The 19,379-nt window shown below is 38.4% G+C and overlaps 1 protein-coding gene across 1 annotated transcript in view; it reads left to right on the forward strand.

The window, feature by feature from the left end:
• The window catches only part of cdh22 (cadherin 22), a 198,134-nt gene that overhangs the window by 67,787 nt on the left and 110,968 nt on the right, over positions 1-19,379 (forward strand). The window lies entirely within an intron of this gene.

The raw sequence follows: 19,379 nt of genomic DNA on the forward strand, positions 1-19,379 counted from the left end.
GCAGTTGCTGCGAGACTCCGCCCACACACTGTTCTGATTGGCTGTGGGCTTTGATTGATTTTTACGCATCTCTCAGTCGCGTCTAGTGTGGACAGACAAATTATTTGTCGCTGGATCTTATCGCATCGCGTCTGGTTAGGACACGGTGTAAGAGTGGACGTGGTCATTTGCAAATTTAAAGGAGAACTTGGCAACTTTTTTAACTTAATAAAACTGTCTAGAAATCATTCGGATGGTTAAACAACTTTTTCTGGTGATATTGGTTACTTTCCCCGCTCCCCCCAGCGTTCCCAGGCGGAAAACCAACCTTGAAACTTGGGGACTACCGGCCCGGCAAGATAGAAATTGGAAGTCTCGTGAGAAGCGAGAACGAGCGAGAAACACAAACTGCTTTATGGTTGATAACAGAACACAAAATGTACATGTCAATGTTCTATGATAATGTGTATGATGTATTACTCACCTCGGTAGACATAGCTCCACATGATAAAGTTGGCTTGCTCCGATCATAACAAATGCTCATGAGCAGCGGTTGAAAGGTGGAGGTGAGTTTTTTACGACAGTGTTGTGAAATATACGGCCCACAGCTGTAGGGGGAGCTTGTGAGGAAAACATGCGACAACAAAAGTGAAAATCAGCGAAGAAATTACTAGAGTTGCCGAGTTCTACTTTAATGCTTCCATTGTCATCCACTTCCAGTGACTTTTAGCTGTACAAAACTGCTTACTTCCGTATAAAAAATAAGGGAGTCGCAAATAAGTTTTGCAGTTTTTGTGACCCTTACCTACGTTTGGGATGTGACTGAATACAGTGTCTGAATGTGTCTGGTTACAGATTGGGCCTGAATTAACTGACCACTCTCATTAGAGACTCACTATTTTGGGTCCATATGTTGGGGGAAATGTGTTCTTATTTTCAAATGGTTATTTATTTACACTTTATGTCGATAGTCCACTTTAGAAATTTGCAACTACTTTGCAAACTAACTCTCATTAGAGGATTAGTTGACTGTTAGGTTAAGGTTCGGGTTAGTAGAATAAGTTTACATTTAGTTGCAAAGTTATCAAAATAAAGTGTTAACAGATATTAATCAGACAGTCTACTAATACTCTAATGACTGCTGGTTGACATGTAGTTGCAAAGTTACTTATAGAACATCCAAAGTGGACTATTGAAATAAAGTATTATTTAATTAATGTGATATTTATATTTCTGGAAAGTGCTAAACCTTCTCAATTAGGTTCTCCTCTCTCACAGAAATGTAAGAATTCAGTTTAGGTAATTTACAGTCACGGCTATGAAAAAAGAAACGCTTAAGTGATGTTTTGAGAAAGGTGTTTATAATTTTAGGTTATGTTAATTGGATCTGCGGTAATAGCATTTTAATAAGTTAATGTGCCATGTAAAACAGATAAACTCTGTCAACATCATGCGTGGCAACATTTTGACTCTTGCCAAAAAAAAACAAAAAAAAACAAATACAAATAAATAAAATAGAGCAGAAATGTGGAGTTGGTATTTTTGTGAGAGCACATCTATGAATTTTTCCTTAAAGCATGTTTGGTATTTGAGCTGTAAAGTCGTCGGGAAGAACTGTAGGTGGATGAACTGCTGGTTAAATGTCATTCCTGCGGGTGGATTCTTCTGGATGTAAAAAGCAGTTCTCTTGTATTCTTATGCATATTATGCTAACATTACAGTGTTTACTGGCTTTGCACGGTCACGACAGGAGTTCAGATACTGAATATTGCACAGACAAGGTCAGTAAATGGCTTTATAATCCTAGTCTCATATTACCATATAAAAATCAGTGTGCCTCTTAAAGGGATAGTTCACTTTAAAATTACAATTATGTCATATACTCACCCTCAAGTTGTTTCAAATCTGTATGAATTTCTTTCTTCTGCTGAACACAAATGAAGACAGTAACCACAGTTACCTGGTCCCATTGACTTCCATAGTATTTTTTTTTTCCTACTATGGAAGTCAATGGGACCAGTTAACTGTTTGGTTACTGACATTCTTCAAAATATCTTCCTTTGTGTTCAGCAGAAGAAAGAAATTCATACAGGTTTGAAACAACTTGAGGGTAAATGATGTAAATGATGACCGAATTTTCATTTTAAAGTGAACTATTCCTTTAATGTTTATGGATGCATTTTTCCTTTGAAATTTCTATTGACATTATGCCACAAATATTGCAACTATGACTCAAATATATAGTTTCGGCATCAACAAAAAAAGGAACATATGTTTATAATTCCATATTAGACCAACATATGAAATAATATTTTGTCAGTATTTATTCTCTTCCATGTTGCTCTTTATATGGCATTCTGTCATTTATACATGTTTTTTTTTATGCTGTCATTTGTGAGAATATTCATCAAAATTGTCCTTTCGGCTCCATGGGGAAAATGACAGAATTCCGAATTAGAACTATATATACAGTATATGTATATGTATATGTATATGTATATGAATGTATATATTTGGAATTCTGTCATTTTCCCCATGGAGCCGAAAGGACAATTTTGATGGATATTCTGACAAATGACAGCATAAAAAATCTCCACAACAAGTACGAGAACAGACCAAAATAAAGCCTGTCATTATTTGGAAAGAGCTGCAAAAAGATCCGCAGAACATCTCGTTTTGTGTTCCCCAACAGCAGAAAGTTGAGGATGAGTAAATGATGACAGAATGATTTTTTTCCAAAAGTTATTTCTTTTTAAAAGGGACCTAGTTTGCAGCCAAACGAAATGGATCTGAACACACTTTAAAGCATGTGGCCATTATAAATAAGACATGAAAAGAGGGACTTTTTTAATTTAAAGGAGTGAGGAACTCTTGTTTGCTTTGGTGTGTAACTTCAGCGGCACTCGGGCAGGAGCTCTAATGAGAACAGCAGTCGAGAACACACTGCTCTCATTGCAGCATGATAGATGGTCAGCGCTGCAGTGCTGTGTGTGTGTGTGTGTGTGCATGTAAACCAATATCCCCCCCCCCCCCCCTCTCTCTCTCTCTCTCTCTCTCTCTCTCTCTATCTCTCTCTCTCTCTCTCTCTCTCTCCCCAGTGGGGACTCTGCTGCAGGTTTGGACACATCATTACAAACAATGATTTGTTTTATTTTGCAGCGTGTGATCTAGTGCTGCCTTGCATCTGGTGCTGTGTGTATCCACATCGGCACACTCAGATCTATGGAATAGTCACTCCGGAACAAACGGGAGCCACAGAACTGGGAAGTATTGTGCTATTACTGTAAGGCAGCAACAGCACGGCATGACACTATTATTTGAGCATATAACATAAACATTTTATGATACAACGCTGAAATCATCCGTGCTTCTCAACTGGTTTTGCTTCAAATATTTACTACACAATAATGTCCTTAAAATCAAAATACTATTTTTGTTATATGTTATTATATCTATTATTATTATGTATTAAGCCAAAAATTCACTATACACATCATCATCGACATCGGCACAAACCGTATTTATCTTCACTTCAAGTGAACAAGTATTATTATGTTTTATAATGAGTTTTGTTCCTGGTTTTTGAGGATGAGTGCGTCACACACCCTGGCCATGTTGACATTTGTCTTTGTGACTGATAAATTTGAGCTAATTACTGTGAAGTTTGATTGGACACCCTTGACATCAACAACTAAAGACATGTTTCTCAAAGTATTTTTCCGTTCCAAAAACCAAATCAACCACCTTAAGCACATCGGTTACTGTTTCAAGATGTTCTAAAAAGCTGTATTTCCCAGTAGGGATCATATTCTAGTCCTTCATGTGGTGTTGTGATAATATTCTGCTAAAATATGCAAGGCGTTATCGTGAACCGGCATCTTGTGTTTTCTTAAAGCCAAGAATGAGATATGAAAAGAGACTTTCAATCTTTGAACCTGTAGTTTTTATTAACCGTGATTTCTAGCTGGGGAAATAGAACTATTAGCATTCATGAAATGATAAGAAATGAAATAACCTGGCTGCATAAACGTAACGCTGAATGCATAGACATGTCCACTTGCATTATTTCAGCATCAGTCAAAGTTTAAGCACAAATTTCCTCAGCTGTTGTTGAACAGAACTGACGTCCGTGCAGAAGTAAAGGTGAGTGTAGACATTGCTAATCTGTTGCTTTTAGTTCCCGCCACGTTATCTTTAAAGCTCTGTTAATTGTTTGTGCTCGGCAATCTAACACACTCGTTAATGCGTTCAGATGCGAGATTGTAATACGGTGCTGAGCGCTTGTCGGTATACGTGCCTGCGAAAGCGCGGGTGAGACCGGCCAGCATAAATTAAATTAGGGCCCTTGCGAAATTTCCGAGCGTGCTGATTGGCTGTGGCTTTTGTTGTGCTGCGTCTGACCTTGACCTAGTGAAGATTAATGTAACAAGACAGGGTGACGGTAACAGGGGCTTGTTCTCATGCGGCACACAGACTGTGTACACACACCAAATCAGTGTGTAATGGACGAGGCAGAGGCGTCATAGCCGTGGAAAAGCACCATTCGGGCCGCTGGCAGCGCATGCGGGGTTTATGGGCCCTGAAGGCACAGTTTCTGGCCACTGAATCTAGTAAAAGGCTAGTGGACTATAACATATACAGCCAAACATTAAAGCTTCGTTGTTTTTGCCATATGCTTTTAACCATGATTTTTGTTTTTTTTGTTTGGGAGCCTTCATTGAAACGATGTGTCGGTGAATCTCAGAAAAATATAAATTGAATGGTTTTAATGGTCCTCAAAATGTAATTTAATTTGACTTAGTCATGTTTGTATGTGTTTTGTGACATTTAGGTGTTTTTAAGGAAGGCCAGGTATCACAGACAGGTCTTAGATTAATCATTAAACACACTGTAAAAAAACATTTTCATGATTTGTTATCACAACTTTTTATATTTTGTCAAATCAACATCAATAACTAATGTATGAAGATAACATACTATTTTGAGTTTCTGTTTATTAAATTCATTCTTCTTCATTGTATTAACTAATTTTTTTAATTACAACGAACTCAAAATTTTAAGGCAACGAGGTAACTTGCTTTTTTAAGTTAAACCAACATTTTTTTTTACAGTAGGCCTTGTAAATGTGCCTTAGAAACAAACATTACTGATGTGCATCTGGAGACAAAACAATGGCACTGATACAGTATATTTTAAGATATATCAGTACACCTCAAACATGCATTTAAACTGGGACTAGACTAAAGCCTTGTCTGTGAAACCGGGGGAAAGTATTCAATGTAAGAATTATAATTAATTCAGTTTGCTTGTCACTTGTGAATCACAACTTCTTTCTATCTATTAGTGCCGTGATGTGTCATGGTGCCATATACAGTAGATCTGGTATTTGTTCCCTATATTTTAATTGCCGTTATGAAAGCTGTTTTGCTTTGCTGAGACGTCTTGTTAAGCCTTTTATTCATCTTACAATAAGTGTGTGAATAGCAGTGGTAGTGTAGCTTGCTTGGCTATGCCAGTCCCTTACACTTATTTTTATTTCCCATTGTCTCTATTTCCACCTCTCCTGAGTTACAATTACAGCATCTGCTCTAGTTCCAGTTTTGCCTGATGCTTCTCCCCAAACTTTGTGAGGATAAGGCTTTTACGGTCATTTCCATAGCAGCCTGTAAGGGCCCTTGATAGCCTGACCCTTCCTTCAGCCCTCCAGTGACCCCATCAGTTCCTGCTTTCACATGTTCCTGCTTCTAGACTCTGCCGATTTGATTGACGTCTGAACAAGCCCAGATGGGAAGACAGTTGCTTAGTTGGGAGAGCTTGGAGGACTTTTGGGCAGCTGTGGGCAAACGAAACTGGTATTAAGTGGAGGTTTGAGTCCTGTGCAGTTTATTAAACTGTTGTTTGCTAAGCTAGTCGATGTCAGGGCAATTAACCTTTGGCTAAGCCCCGCCCCCCTTAGTTACTGTGGCTACGTCCGTCAACTTCATCTGGGCTCTGGTTTGGTATCAACATGGCTTATGCTGTGACGGCTCTTCCTGCTGAAATTGTATCAAACTTTTATAAAGCAGCAAATAAAGTGTCCGATAGAAGTAGGCAAAAGGGGCTGCAGTATGCGTTCGAAGGCTATATTCAAGACATACCGGTGAAACGCAAGCAACAACAAGGCATCCAAATAGAGGCAAAAGCATAACGGTACCAGTCAAAAAATTAACCACCGCATATCCTAATGGAGACGGAGGCTGGGACTCACAATATCAAGGAGCAACACTGTTCATGCAAAGCTGGGTCTCTATACACTTATATAATCGTTATTACAAAGCAAACGGACTACGCGAGTATAAAGTTGTATTTATTAGCAGCGTGTGCTAGCGTATCAACATTAGGGAAGAGAAGCGAAATCATAACCTAAACCAGCATAAAACTGTCTAACTAGTATAACTTCACAGTAAGGTTAAAAGCAAAATGTATCTTAGAGCACAAAAGTGTGTTGTTGTTCTTGAGGGGTTTCGCTGACTGAGGACGTCCACACAGTTTAATCCAATAACGACACTTGTCAGGTTTGACTTCGGTTTTGGGAAGGGGAAAAACGGACACCTCCTCCAACCTCTCTGGGAAACGCGTATCTGTGTTACAAATGCCCCAGGCACAACGTTTAACCATATTTTTGATAAAACTACGACGGTAATAGCCTGCCGAGACCAAAAATATGAGACACCTGTGTTAAAGTCAATGGAGCGCTGTGAAAAAGTGTCGGACCTCTGTGGGAGCTCGTTCTTGGCTGCGCTGTGATTGGTCAATCTATCCATCCATCTATCCATCCCAATCATATGCATTTGGCAGACGCTTTTATCCAAAGTGACTTACATTGCATTTAAGATTGATCAGTTAATTTAAGTTATGCAATACATCAGTCCATGCATTCCCCGTGAATCGAACCCATGATCTTGGCCTTGGTTAATGGCATGCTCTACGTTTTAAGCTATTGTCAATATATTGCCCCTGCTCTCTAGATCACTGCAATGCCAATTGATTTTGCTGTAAAATCCGAGAATGAGATCAAATCACTAAGTTTATTTTGTTGTTTGTAGAAATTCCCTCTCTCTGCATTCAATCTTCTGTCTCATTCTTGCTCTTTCCAGTCTCTCTCTATGTCTACTATACACTGGAGATAATTTATTATATTTTCAAAGCCGCTCTATCCCTCCATCTTCTCTCTGACTTCACTAACTGCTCAACAAAGGACGTAATGAAGCAGGAATGTTTGCCCGGTAATTAAGAAGAATGAAAAGAGGCGACACAGAGGTTTTCACGTGCCCTGTAATTGTCCATTACTCTATGAGGTCCACTTTAAGGTTCTTTTCTCCTTTACACCCACTTCTTGCCCCATTACTTCATGCATGTAATTAATGTGAGACGAGCGCCGCTGTGAATGTCAAGTTGGTGCTGTGGCCACTCTTTTTGCTGTCATAGATAGCAGCGCTTTTTGTAAACCCCTTTGGCTTTGCAACAAACTAGCATATCTGCCGTTTTGACGGGATTTGTTGCATGCTTGTTTGTGTTGAGGGACAGATGAAAGGTCCTACTGACAAAGGGGCGTGTGACCCTTCGTATGAAATTAATTGTTTTTGGAAGAGCCTATTCAGAGTAATTCCATCAGATAGCTGTTGAGATGTTGAGAAATATAGCTCTATTCAGATGGCAACAAATTACTTTGTTCTGCGCAACAATGCCCTGTTTTTCTTGAAGAGATTGCTTTCGGGAAGCTGTTTTTATTGGTTCCCAAAGGAAGGGAAACCTTTGTGAGCAATCATTATTATTTGCAATTGATCTCCAAAAGTATTATTTTCAGTTTGTACATCCAAAAGTCAATGTGAAATGTACCCTTTTAATGTTCTTTTTGGTGTGTGTTATTCCAAAAACAGTTTTTCCTTTTCAGATTATGTCACACATACCTGATTCTGGTGTGTAAATCAATTACTGGTTGATAAAATCAAGCAATACTTTCCTTAGAACAGATGTAGACATCCTTCTTTAATTTATCCACGTTTAGTTGGTGTTGTGGTCTACCGCATTACTTAATCCAGAGCAGACACTTATCTCGGTTGAGATGTGGCTTGGGAAAGGGTCAAAAATACACACCGTCGCTCAGCCTCTCGGGATACCTGTCAGAGTTGCATGTTCTCCATGCACACCGTTTGACCATTTTAAACTTAAAATGACAAGAAAAAACATATAAAAACAAATAAAAAACTGACTAACTGCAATGCATTTCAATGGACGTGGAAGCAGAGAATGTCTGAGTGTATTGGTTAGCTATGCGCTCTGTGATTGGCTTATCGTGTTTGGGGGCGTGGCTTAGCCATAGGTCAATTGTATTTTTATTACCTAATATTAGCAAAGGTGAATAAATGCTCGAACAATTTATTGCTCATCATAGTTAGTTGATTTTAACTAATGCATTAATAATTTAAATAATGAGATAATAATAAATAATTCTGTGAATCTTTTAGAATGACTCAAAGAAATCTTCTTGAATCATAGTTTATTGAAATGGAAAACTGGAATTGATTCACAGAAATGATTCAAACTCTAACATGATTTTTGCAACTAAAGTATAAATCAGAACTAAACAATCTCAGTCTCTGAAAGTCACAAAACTAATCAAATGACATGTTCTTTAGGACAAATTATTGGCCAAATTATAAATAAATAAAAATAGTTTTAAAACCATTGATGATTTTGCTAACACATTATGATTTCACAAAGATATATTGTGAATATTGTAGATGGATCACCATTTCCCGTTCACTCAAAGCAAGTCTCTGAAAGTGAACAGGATCCAAATGCTCTGCAGAATCACAAACACAGACACATGAACGCATCCCATGATGCACCAGTCCATCTCAGCATGTAGTTCACACACACAGGGACACACAAACCACGCTACACACTTCAGCTCTCCAAATCACAGTCCTGAACATTGAGAGCCGCGCGACCCGCTGCTACAATGACAGAGTAATCTCCGCACACAGTAGCACCTCCGCGCGAGTGCGCCGAGCTGCTATTACTTTGACCACTGTCATTAGACCTGTACGGTACTATTATTACCTTCATAAACAGCATTAAAGCCACACAGGCATCATTAGGCCACCCTCTGTGCGCTCGAATGGCCCCTCCAGAGCAGCAGATTTGAATTCTGCCGGAGCCTGATATCGTGAGCGATGTGCTGTTGGGAAATCACGTTAGCGGCTTGCGCCGGGTCGCGATGTGCTTTCATTTGCAAGAAATGAGAATGGAATGAAATGCATGTTGCCTACCAGAAAACATTATTCAGTTTACACTGAAACACTCGATACGGTATCATGCTTTTCGCCGCTCGCGCCTGTGTCAGTCTATCAATAACTCCAGTCTTACTTCCTGCATGAATGTATGTTTGTAACACATTATGCATAATTCCAGCCTATGATCTTCATTGACTGCCCGTGAACAACATCTACTTTGCTCCGCCCTCAAACACTGTAGTTGTATCTGAGACTGGGAGAGTTTGGTTCGTGTTGTTCACGTCGAGAAGACGCTGTTTTCTGCTGCCAAAACAAATCCACATTAATGCAGTTCTGAAGGATGGGATTGACACGGTAAAACCGAAGCCATCGTTACTGTTCGTATCACTGTGTGTCAGTCACTCAGATCTGAGGAAGATCCAGTGCTGAAATCCGGATATGATAATGGCCATTTCGTTTCCGACACGCACTGTAAGCCGTCGACCAATCAAAACAGACTGAACCATCTGACCAATCAGAGCAGAGTAGGCTCTCGGAAATTAGAGATTAGAGAGATCAGATTCTTGATCTGCTGTTTTAGACACTGAGAGGAAAGAGATGATGCTGCAATGTATATTATGAGGAAATTACAACGCTATCTCACGACCAATTCGTACGAATTTGTACGAGTGATTAAAAGGTGGCTAATTCGTACGAATTTGTACGACCTCACTCGTACGAATTTGTACGATTTGTCTAAACCCACGTGATGGGTAGGTTTAGGGGCGGGGTCAGGGGTAGGTCATTCGTATGAATTCATACGATTTTGGCAACTCGTAAAATATGTACGATTTAGCAAAAACGTACAAATTCGTACGAGTGAGGTCGTATGAATTGGTACGAATTAGCCACCTCGTAAAATTCGTACGAATTGCCGTGAGATCGGGCTGGGAAATTAGTGTTTTTTGACCTTGGATGCATGTAAACTTATTGTAGGAGACCCCAAAACATAATTAAAATAGCATAATAGGGCATCTACTGCATAACCTGCATTTATTTCTTTATTTTTGCTATGCTAACTTGAATGTAAAAGCCAGGTAGTAAAAATGTCTTTTAAGTGCCACTGAAAATGCACATTGAATGTCAAATGGCAAATCGTAGTTAAATAGTTAAGGTAAATATCTATGCAAAGGAATGAATTGAATTAAATCCGTTTTATATACATTTAGTGCAAATGACTTTTTGTCTTTTGTTACATCTTGCATTAAAGTAATTTGCATTAATCATGTTGCTGTCGTCATCATCCACACTGTAAGAGCTTTTCTCTGGTGGTGTGCAGATAAATCATCTGCTGTGCTGGATCTCTGTGAGACTGTGTGCTGCTTGTAAATGTATTGCCGGCCTGTCTTTATGTGTTTGGTGGGCACACGGGTCAATAAGACATCCAGTTTGTTCTTCTTCACTGGTGTTGCAGGTCAGGTGGGACGGCCTCCCGGTAATGCTAGATTTCTCCTCTCGCCATAATCTACACAGCGGGGACCGTGTGTTTAACAGTGTCTCACTCTCCCATCCTATATTTCAATTCAGCTGCCAGGTTTCACAGTGTTGGTCACAAATATGACCACACCAAGGGTCCAGCGATGTCAGATAGGCCTATACTCAGGATCTAAACTATGAATGAATGCAAGTATATGTGTTTTATTATGTTGCTGTGCATATGTAATGCCAAAATTAATATGAATTTGACAACAATTGGATCTGATCGCTATAGAGAGCCTAAGTCCCGCTCCTCCGCTTCCGGCTCATGGGACCTTATTTCGGAAAAAATATGTATGGTAGTCAATGGCGAGAGACAACTTATCTTTTTATTCTGTCCGAACTGTGCCCTGAATTACACATATGATGTTTGTCAATTTAAAAGATAAATATAAAAGTCAAGAAAGTCGCAGTTTGTCATAAAACAGAAGAGTAACATTTAGTTTTATGTGAAAATCACTCAATGAACTACATCTCTCGTCTCGCACTATACGTCACCGTTGCTCGTGTGTGTGCAGTCTGGTACAACACACTCTGCGTAACGTTACGATTATAACGTAAGACTATAGAAAACATGACAGATGTTAGCTTCAGTAAAGTTAGCTTCAGTAAAGTTAGCTTCAGTAAAGTTAGCTTCAGTAAAGTTAGCTTCAGTAAAGTTAGCTTCAGTAAAGTTAGCTTCAGTAAAGTTATCTTCAGTAAAGTTATCTTCAGTAAAGTTATCTTCAGTAGAGTTAGCGTCAGTAAAGTTAGCTTCAGTAGAGTTATCTTCAGTAAAGTTAGCTTCAGTAAAGTTAGCTTCAGTAAAGTTAGCTTCAGTAAAGTTAGCCTCAGTAAAGTTAGCTTCAGTAGAGTTATCTTCAGTAAAGTTAGCTTCAGTAAAGTTAGCTTCAGTAAAGTTAGCTTCAGTAAAGTTAGCTTCAGTAAAGTTATCTTCAGTAAAGTTATCTTCAGTAAAGTTAGCTTCAGTAAAGTTATCTTCAGTAAAGTTATCTTCAGTAAAGTTAGCTTCAGTAAAGTTAGCTTCAGTAAAGTTAGCTTCAGTAAAGTTAGCTTCAGTAACGTTAGCTTCAGTAAAGTTAGCTTCAGTAAAGTTAGCTTCAGTAAAGTTAGCTTCAGTAAAGTTAGCTTCATTCATTGAGAGAAAAGGTATGACGTCACATGTGCGCCTTTTGGGTTTGTAGTTTTTGTAATTACGTATTTTCACAGTCTTACGTATTTTACATCAAACTGCGACTTTCTTGACTTTAAAATGTATCTTTTAAATTGACAAACATCATATGTGTAATTCAGGGCATAATTCAAACGAGATCAAAATATTTGTTGTCTCTCGCCATTGACTACCATACAATATTTTTCCAAAATAAGGTCCCTTGGTCCACCGGAAGGGGAGGGACTTAGGCTCTCTATACCATGGTACTAGTGACTAGTTTAAAGTTTACTAACACAAAGCTTCACTGGGTAGTGTGCCATTATTATTCTGTGCGGAGGAGGTTTTAGTTCTTCTGGGTAGAATAGAGAGAGGACTCATTGTGTATTCAGGACAGAGTTAGTCTTTTATAGCAGTGTAGAATATGCTGAAATTTGCCCCATATTTCCTCTTTGTTGGGGGTGTTTTTGAATGGGTGGTTTTGCTCGTAAATTTGCTTTAAAGATATTTATCAGCTCCGCTCCTATCTATGGGATTGTTTGCGCAGTCATAGCCCGCTGAGAAAGTCAGCAAGGATAAAAAGGCGGCTGTGTGTGTTATTTAGACAAATAGATTGTGTATCTAGAGCAAGACACACATAGAAATCACATTCATTTGTATTCAAACGCCCCAGTCAAAACTGAAAAACGACCATCAATTATACGTTATGCATAATGTATTGAAGAGCACTTGTTGTGCTGCATGTTTGTTGCAACAGAAAGATGTGTTGTCTCTCCGTTGTGTTTTCTGTTACTTTATTATGCCACCCAGCTTTTCTCTCTCTTATCGTAATTTCTTTTGCCTTGGTGCTGTTGTTAAATAGTTGACGAAAAATACCTTTGTGAAGTTGACGTCCTGCTGTGTAACTTCTTTAAACAGCATTTTGCTAGTTCTTTTGTAATTATTATGCATGCAACTCATTTTACAGTAAATGAAAAACTGCATGGAATTCATTTCTTACACCACAGGACCATTTAAAATGAGCGTGAAGGCAAAAAGGTGATTAAACAAAAGATCATTTTATGCATTCAACCTTAAATTTTGCTGTTGATGAAATAAACATCCATGAGTGCATTATGCATCTGCTAGGTTTAGTTGTAGTGCAACTATGTGTTGTCAGAACATTTGATTTGTATTTCAGTTAAGATGCAGATGTTTACACAACTGTCATCATCATTCAAACACGGTGTTTGCACTTTATGCATGAGCAATTTGATGGAAACTAAATAAGTAAATGTTGCTTGTCTTTTGATGAAGGGTCTTGCTCTTTCTGCACTTTCATCGAGCTCTCTAATACGCCACCAAACGCCAATTTTCCTTCTTCTCCGGCTGATGTCCTTGTTGCATATTTATTTTAATTTTCCTCTGTCAATAGGCTACATATTTTGCGCCTGGGGCGAAGGAAACCTCTGAGTAGATTTTATTAGCCAATATTGTAATGACGACAAGAGTAATGGGCATGTCAGTCATCGGCGGAGAATAAGGGCCTTCAATGAAGTGCTTTTCATTCTGACAAAATATGCAGGCTTCATGTGAGCGGATGTGGCGTTTAGAGGTCAGTTAGTCAGTAGAGGATCACAGATAAAACCAAACACACACACGTCTAAGTCACATTTCACTTACAAACAGAACGTGTTTATGTATTAACACACACTTTAATCATTGGGGTCGGTCATTTTGTGAAAATTCTTTTCTGCTCGCCAATGCTACATTTATTTGATAAAAATGCAGTAAAAACAGTAATTTAAAGCTGAATTTTTCGCTGCAAACTACTAATTTTTAAGTCACATGATCTTTGTGAATCTATGAAATATAATTTATTTGAAATATGTATTTGATCCTTTTAATGCATCCCGGCAGAATAAACATATTAATGTATTTAAAAAATAAGATCTCATGATCATAAATGCTGAACATTATAGACTGCATTATGGTAATGAGAATAGGATTGGGATGCGCTTAACTATCATGCGATAAATGTCACAATGGCAAAATATCTCCTTAATATGATCCTTAGGCTTTCTACTTTGCAGTGAAATATGATCGGCGTATTAGTTTTGGTGAGATTCACCCAAGCATGCATGTTTTAGATTTGTCATCGCCTCGAAAAGGTCATGAAAATGACAAATGCACAATTGTCCAGATGTTTGGCGTGCACTCGACTGATGCTGCCGTTTATAGTGCAGGAGATGTGTTTGGCTCTCCTGCCATCTGCACTGTTTCTTTCCAATTCCAGCAAGCAGCCCTGGAGACGTGGAAGCTAAAGACTCCAATCTACATGATGTTTCCCATTACTCTGCGACGCCAGGAGTCGGAGAAGGCTGACATTGTGCCCTGAGTGCTTGCTTGAGATGGAGGTGTGATAATGAGTTCTCTGAGATTTTTTGGACTTGTATAATATAATATCTGGACATTTTTGCTGCTCTCCTGTTCCTCCAGGGTTTGTGTTGGGTTTCAGAGGTTGCCAGTTTTCTCTGTGTATCCCCAGAAGCCTTGTGAGAGATGGGCCGGGCCTGTCAAAATACATGTTTGTAGTGTCTGATAGTGTTTGATGGGAAATAAATATCAACTAGGGACTCTTTAGGGCTCGCTAGCTGTTGATTTGTATAAGTGTGGCGAAGAGAGAGAGAGAAGTGCTTTGGAGAGGCCGTCAATCATGTGACTTCTTCAGGAGGGGGAGTGGTTCAAAATAACAGCAACTTTTCACTATTCAATCAAGTCCAGATGCATTAAATCATCACCCGCCTGATTCAATATATTCATATCCCTGACATCGTTAACTATCTACCAAAAAAACTTTTTGTTTGAACACACACATTTCAGAAGCCTTTGTGTTCAACTCAGTATAGTAAAATCACTGTGTTGTTGTCCGGTTGTGCATCATTCAGAATTATGTGAGGACATTTTTATTCTTACATTTGAATTGAATTTGAATTGTGGTAACAAACAGAAACTAGAATTGAAATGTGAATGTTTGATTAAAATTAATTGAAAATAAAAGAAATTCAATAAGTATAGTCAGGACAAACTTTGGATGTTGAAAGTTAAAAATAACTTTTTATTGCAATTAGTAAATTACACTTCCTGTTTAGTGAATTAGGTTTTGTATACATTCAGTTTATGTTTTATTAATTTTGTTATGTGCTTTTTTTATTAGTTTTTATTAATATTTAAAAAAAAATGTTTCTATATTGCTTTAATTAGAGTTTATATAGGCTACTCAACTTATTATGTGTAGATAACATTTCCAAAGTGTTTTAAGTTTAGGTTTATATATATATATAAACCTAAACTTAAAACACTTTGCAAATGTTATCTAGACATAATAAGTTGAGTAGCCTATATATACACATATATAAACAAAATAATCTTTTTTTTCTCTATACCAAAATCTGAAACCTGTCAATACCAACCAGTCAATTTGATTCAAATAAAAATTCAGCTTCATATGTGCCGATATGTTTTACGTTTTCTAAGTTTAATTTTTTCATCTATATATATGCACAACCCGGTTGATCCAATGCTTTTCATTCCCCCAGCAATTTTTCTTTGACCTGGCCACATCTGTCATCATGCGTGCAGCTCTTGCGGTCACAGGAGAGTGGATTTCCGCTGGAATTTCTTTTGCCTGTTTGGCTTATTTTCCCCAGTGTGTGGAAACAAGTGGACCTGCATCCCTGAGCTCCTCATTTAAGCCGGATGCGTTCGTCTGGTCCGGGGTTATTTTCCCTCTTCCTGCTTTAGATGCAGTCAGTTGATCAGCTGAAGGTGAGTGAAGTCAGGCTAAGATCTCAGGCCTCCGTGACCCAAACTTGGCCTAATGGGAATCACATGGCCGGCTGCTCCTCTCAGCTGGGATCCACACGGATCCACAATGAGATGTTCCAGCTGTGCGGCTGAGATGTAGAAAATGAACTGCATTGTGGAAGAGATGCGCTCTCGCCCTCTCCAAAGACGTGCACATGGAGATTGATGATGAAGTGGTCAAATAAGGTGTCGCCGTCCCTCTCTCTCCTCACCGGCGTGCGTGTTGACAGTAGCTCACGATTGGATTGCTTATGCACAATGCAGCCTGTGCATTTTCAATAGCTCAGATTTAGCCGCTGTAAAGGATCAACACAATAGGCTTTCGCTGGCTTATTTATTCCACTACAAAAGGTCCTGTTTCGCTGAATAAGTTTCTGCTTTATCAAGCCTGCAGTTTTCATTTGGACGCTTTCGGGACAGAATACATCGCAACGAAATCTCATTCAGCGCTGCAATTTAGACGTTCGTCTCATTCTTTTGAATCAATACTCAAGACGCGCTGATTTGAGCATGCAATTCTCTTTAGGCTTTGAAATGTTCATGCATTAACAAAGTCCTAAACTTTGCACTTCGTGGCGTTCATGCTGATGCATCAGAATGACAACCGTGCCTTAACGATTCCCCAGCAGTGCGCTAGTCAATCTAAAATTTGCATTTTCGTTCAGTCAATAGCTAGACATGCTTCACATTTGTTTTGAGTGTATTGGGATTCAAACAGCTGGAGATTATGAAGTGGCTGAGTGTGTTTCAAAGCAAATTAAATTGCATTCTTCTTGTCTGTGCGCTGTTATCAGGATTTGTGTTGATATGTCAGGGACACACGGGTAAATGTTCAACACAAGCTGACAGTAAAGCGCGCAGGGGATGTAAACACCCTGTCAAGGGCAGAGTAAGACCCTATAGTGCTAACCGTGCCGCTAGTGTTGACGCTGTGATCTCGTCTGTTGTCCGATGTTAAATTAAAGCTGCATAAGCCCAGATCGCTGCTGAGATCGCTGAGGTTTGATCATTTTGTAAAAAAAAAGGTCATTTGAAATGTCCTGTAAATTTGTATTAAACGTAGAACAATATTTCTTCATGTCAAATTATGTCTTTAGGGACCAAGCCCTGTGTGTAGGCACCTGTTGTTGTTGTTGTTGTTGTTGTTCTTGTTGTTCTTGTTCTTGTTCTTCTTCTTCTGGGCAACCCAAAAGTTATGAGAAAGTTATGAAATTTGGCACACAGATAGAGGACAATCTGAACTGTCACCATAGTAAATTTGAAGTCTCTAACTCAAACCCAGTGTAATTCGCTTCAAGGAAAAAACACTTAAATGAGATGAGTTTTAAGGGATACGAGTATTGACTACAGGGGGACTTTAAAATGTCTCATTGTTGCAGTTGATCTGTTGCTTACTTTTTTTTTGTAAACAAAAATAACATTAACATTTTTCCAACATGTTAAAACATTCATGAATTGTTTTTATTTTTTATTCATAACAAAATATAACCTAAAAAAAAAGTCTACTGCAAAAGTTTTTAATTGGTCCTTTTGCCTTGATTTCCTGGTAACATCTAAAAAATATTATTATACAGTTATATGAAAAGCAAAACTGCATAATATATTAGGACTTATTTGCATAGTTGTGTGTCTTTAATACAATTGCATTTGGTCATACTGGTGGATTTTTAAGGCAAGTTTAATAAAAAAAAGTGAAGATAAAAAAAAAAAAAAATCAACAACAACCTGCTATCCATTAAGACAAAATGCACTTATATTTATGATACAATCTCTAAAAGGCTTAATATCTCATGCATTGTTCTCAACTCAAGTACTTTGATCTTGTTTTTAACTGGAAAGCAAGGCAACAATATTCATGAAGGATTTGATTCTTTATAGTGTGAGAACCAGAGCTCTTGAAATAATGGCGTATAATGAGTGTACTGGAGAATCCTCTGCTGTTAAAGATGTTTGATTGTTGATTAGGATATTTCATTGTAGCTTACGTTCACTTTCAAGTTCATCCGCTTGTATGTGCAAGTGTGAGTTGTAATATTATGTATATGTTGTGGATATATTTAATTTCAATATATCAGCCTGTGTATAAGTTAGCAAAAACAAAGAGGTTTAGTTGAGCTCTTTCAGCTCACAGTATGTTTGGATTATTTGCATAATTTTTTTTTTCATCTTTAAAAACCGTTTCAGTGCATTGTAAATATCATGCAGCATTACTTTTTTCTCATAACATTTTCCTCAGGAGTGTTTTTTTTTAGCTAAAATAGTAACTTTTTTTTATCACAATGCATCATTTTTTTTTTACCTTGTCTTTGTTATTGTTGAAAAAATGAAAAAGCGTTTATTAAAAGTACAATTTTTCAGTTATTTTGTTAACAATATTATCACGTGTGATTTCGGGTGCCACTGAGATAAATGTCAAGTCAAAAGTAATTGTATAGCACTTTTCATAGTACAATTTTTTTTTTTTTTCAAAGCAGATTTACAGAAAATCATAATGTTTACAACAATATCTTAATATTTTCATGCCTTTAGCAGATCTGGCCGATAATATAGTTTACATTTTGCATCGATACAAACAATCAAGGATTTGAGATGCGCTACATAGTATATATCATTTTACATGAGTATACTGTATGTATGCGGATAAAGCTGGACATACTCAAGACTATCTCATGACTAATTCGTACGAATTCATATAACCTCACTCGTACAAATTTGTACAATTTGTATGAATTCATACGAATTGGGCAACTCGTAAAATATGTACAATTTAGCAAAGACAGGACAGACCAGGTTACTTTTCAGTTACTTTTCGGTTACTTTTGATATTAAACATAAACAAAGTCTCACCTTTCAAATTTGGTCATTTTTTAAACTAAATGTAAACAATAAATACCGTTTTGTGGCTCTTTAATGTGTGTGACAGATCGCTGTGTCGCCTCAGTTAAAGCCGCTCGTGAACCGATCATCTCTTCCTTCTAGTTCATTCATAGCATCAAATAAACATGAATGAACATCAGAAGGAATGTTGTTTTAACCCCGGAAAGACGTCAGTACACTCCGCTTCAAAATGGCGGATGGCGAAGTATGATTGGTCAGATCACCTGTCAATCAAGCTCCCTGCGAAGGGTCAATTAACCACCTCGTAAAATGCATACGAAATTGGCGTGAGATTTGGTTGACATATTTAGACATTCTCTACACCTCCTTCTTCTGAGCAACATGTGATCTGGTGTAGTTACGGCATGTGCCAGCAGGAGTTAACTGATAAAGCCAACCAACCAAACTCTGACCCTTGTTTGGCACCAGTAAAGAAGAGGCCTCTGCCCCCGGTGAGGGCCCCAAGGAGCTCGGGGACAGCTGTCAGATGGCTGACCACCTCCTCATGCCTTTGCCAGAGGCGTCCATCTCGTCCTCGCTCTGCCCACTCTCCACCGGTGATCATTGGTCAGCGCCAGGCCTTCCTCTCCTGCCAGTCACCCGTGAGACGAGCGACTGGGTAATTGCGCAGCTGGCAGGGTGAAAAGCCTGCAGAGAGACGGACAGATATGGAGAAAATAATAGGGTGAACGAGATGTGGACAGAATAGAGGAGTCTAAAGTGAGGAAGCTTTT

This window comes from Phoxinus phoxinus (genome assembly GCF_949152265.1).
Source record: "Phoxinus phoxinus genome assembly, chromosome: 11".
NCBI classification, from domain to species: domain Eukaryota; kingdom Metazoa; phylum Chordata; class Actinopteri; order Cypriniformes; family Leuciscidae; genus Phoxinus; species Phoxinus phoxinus.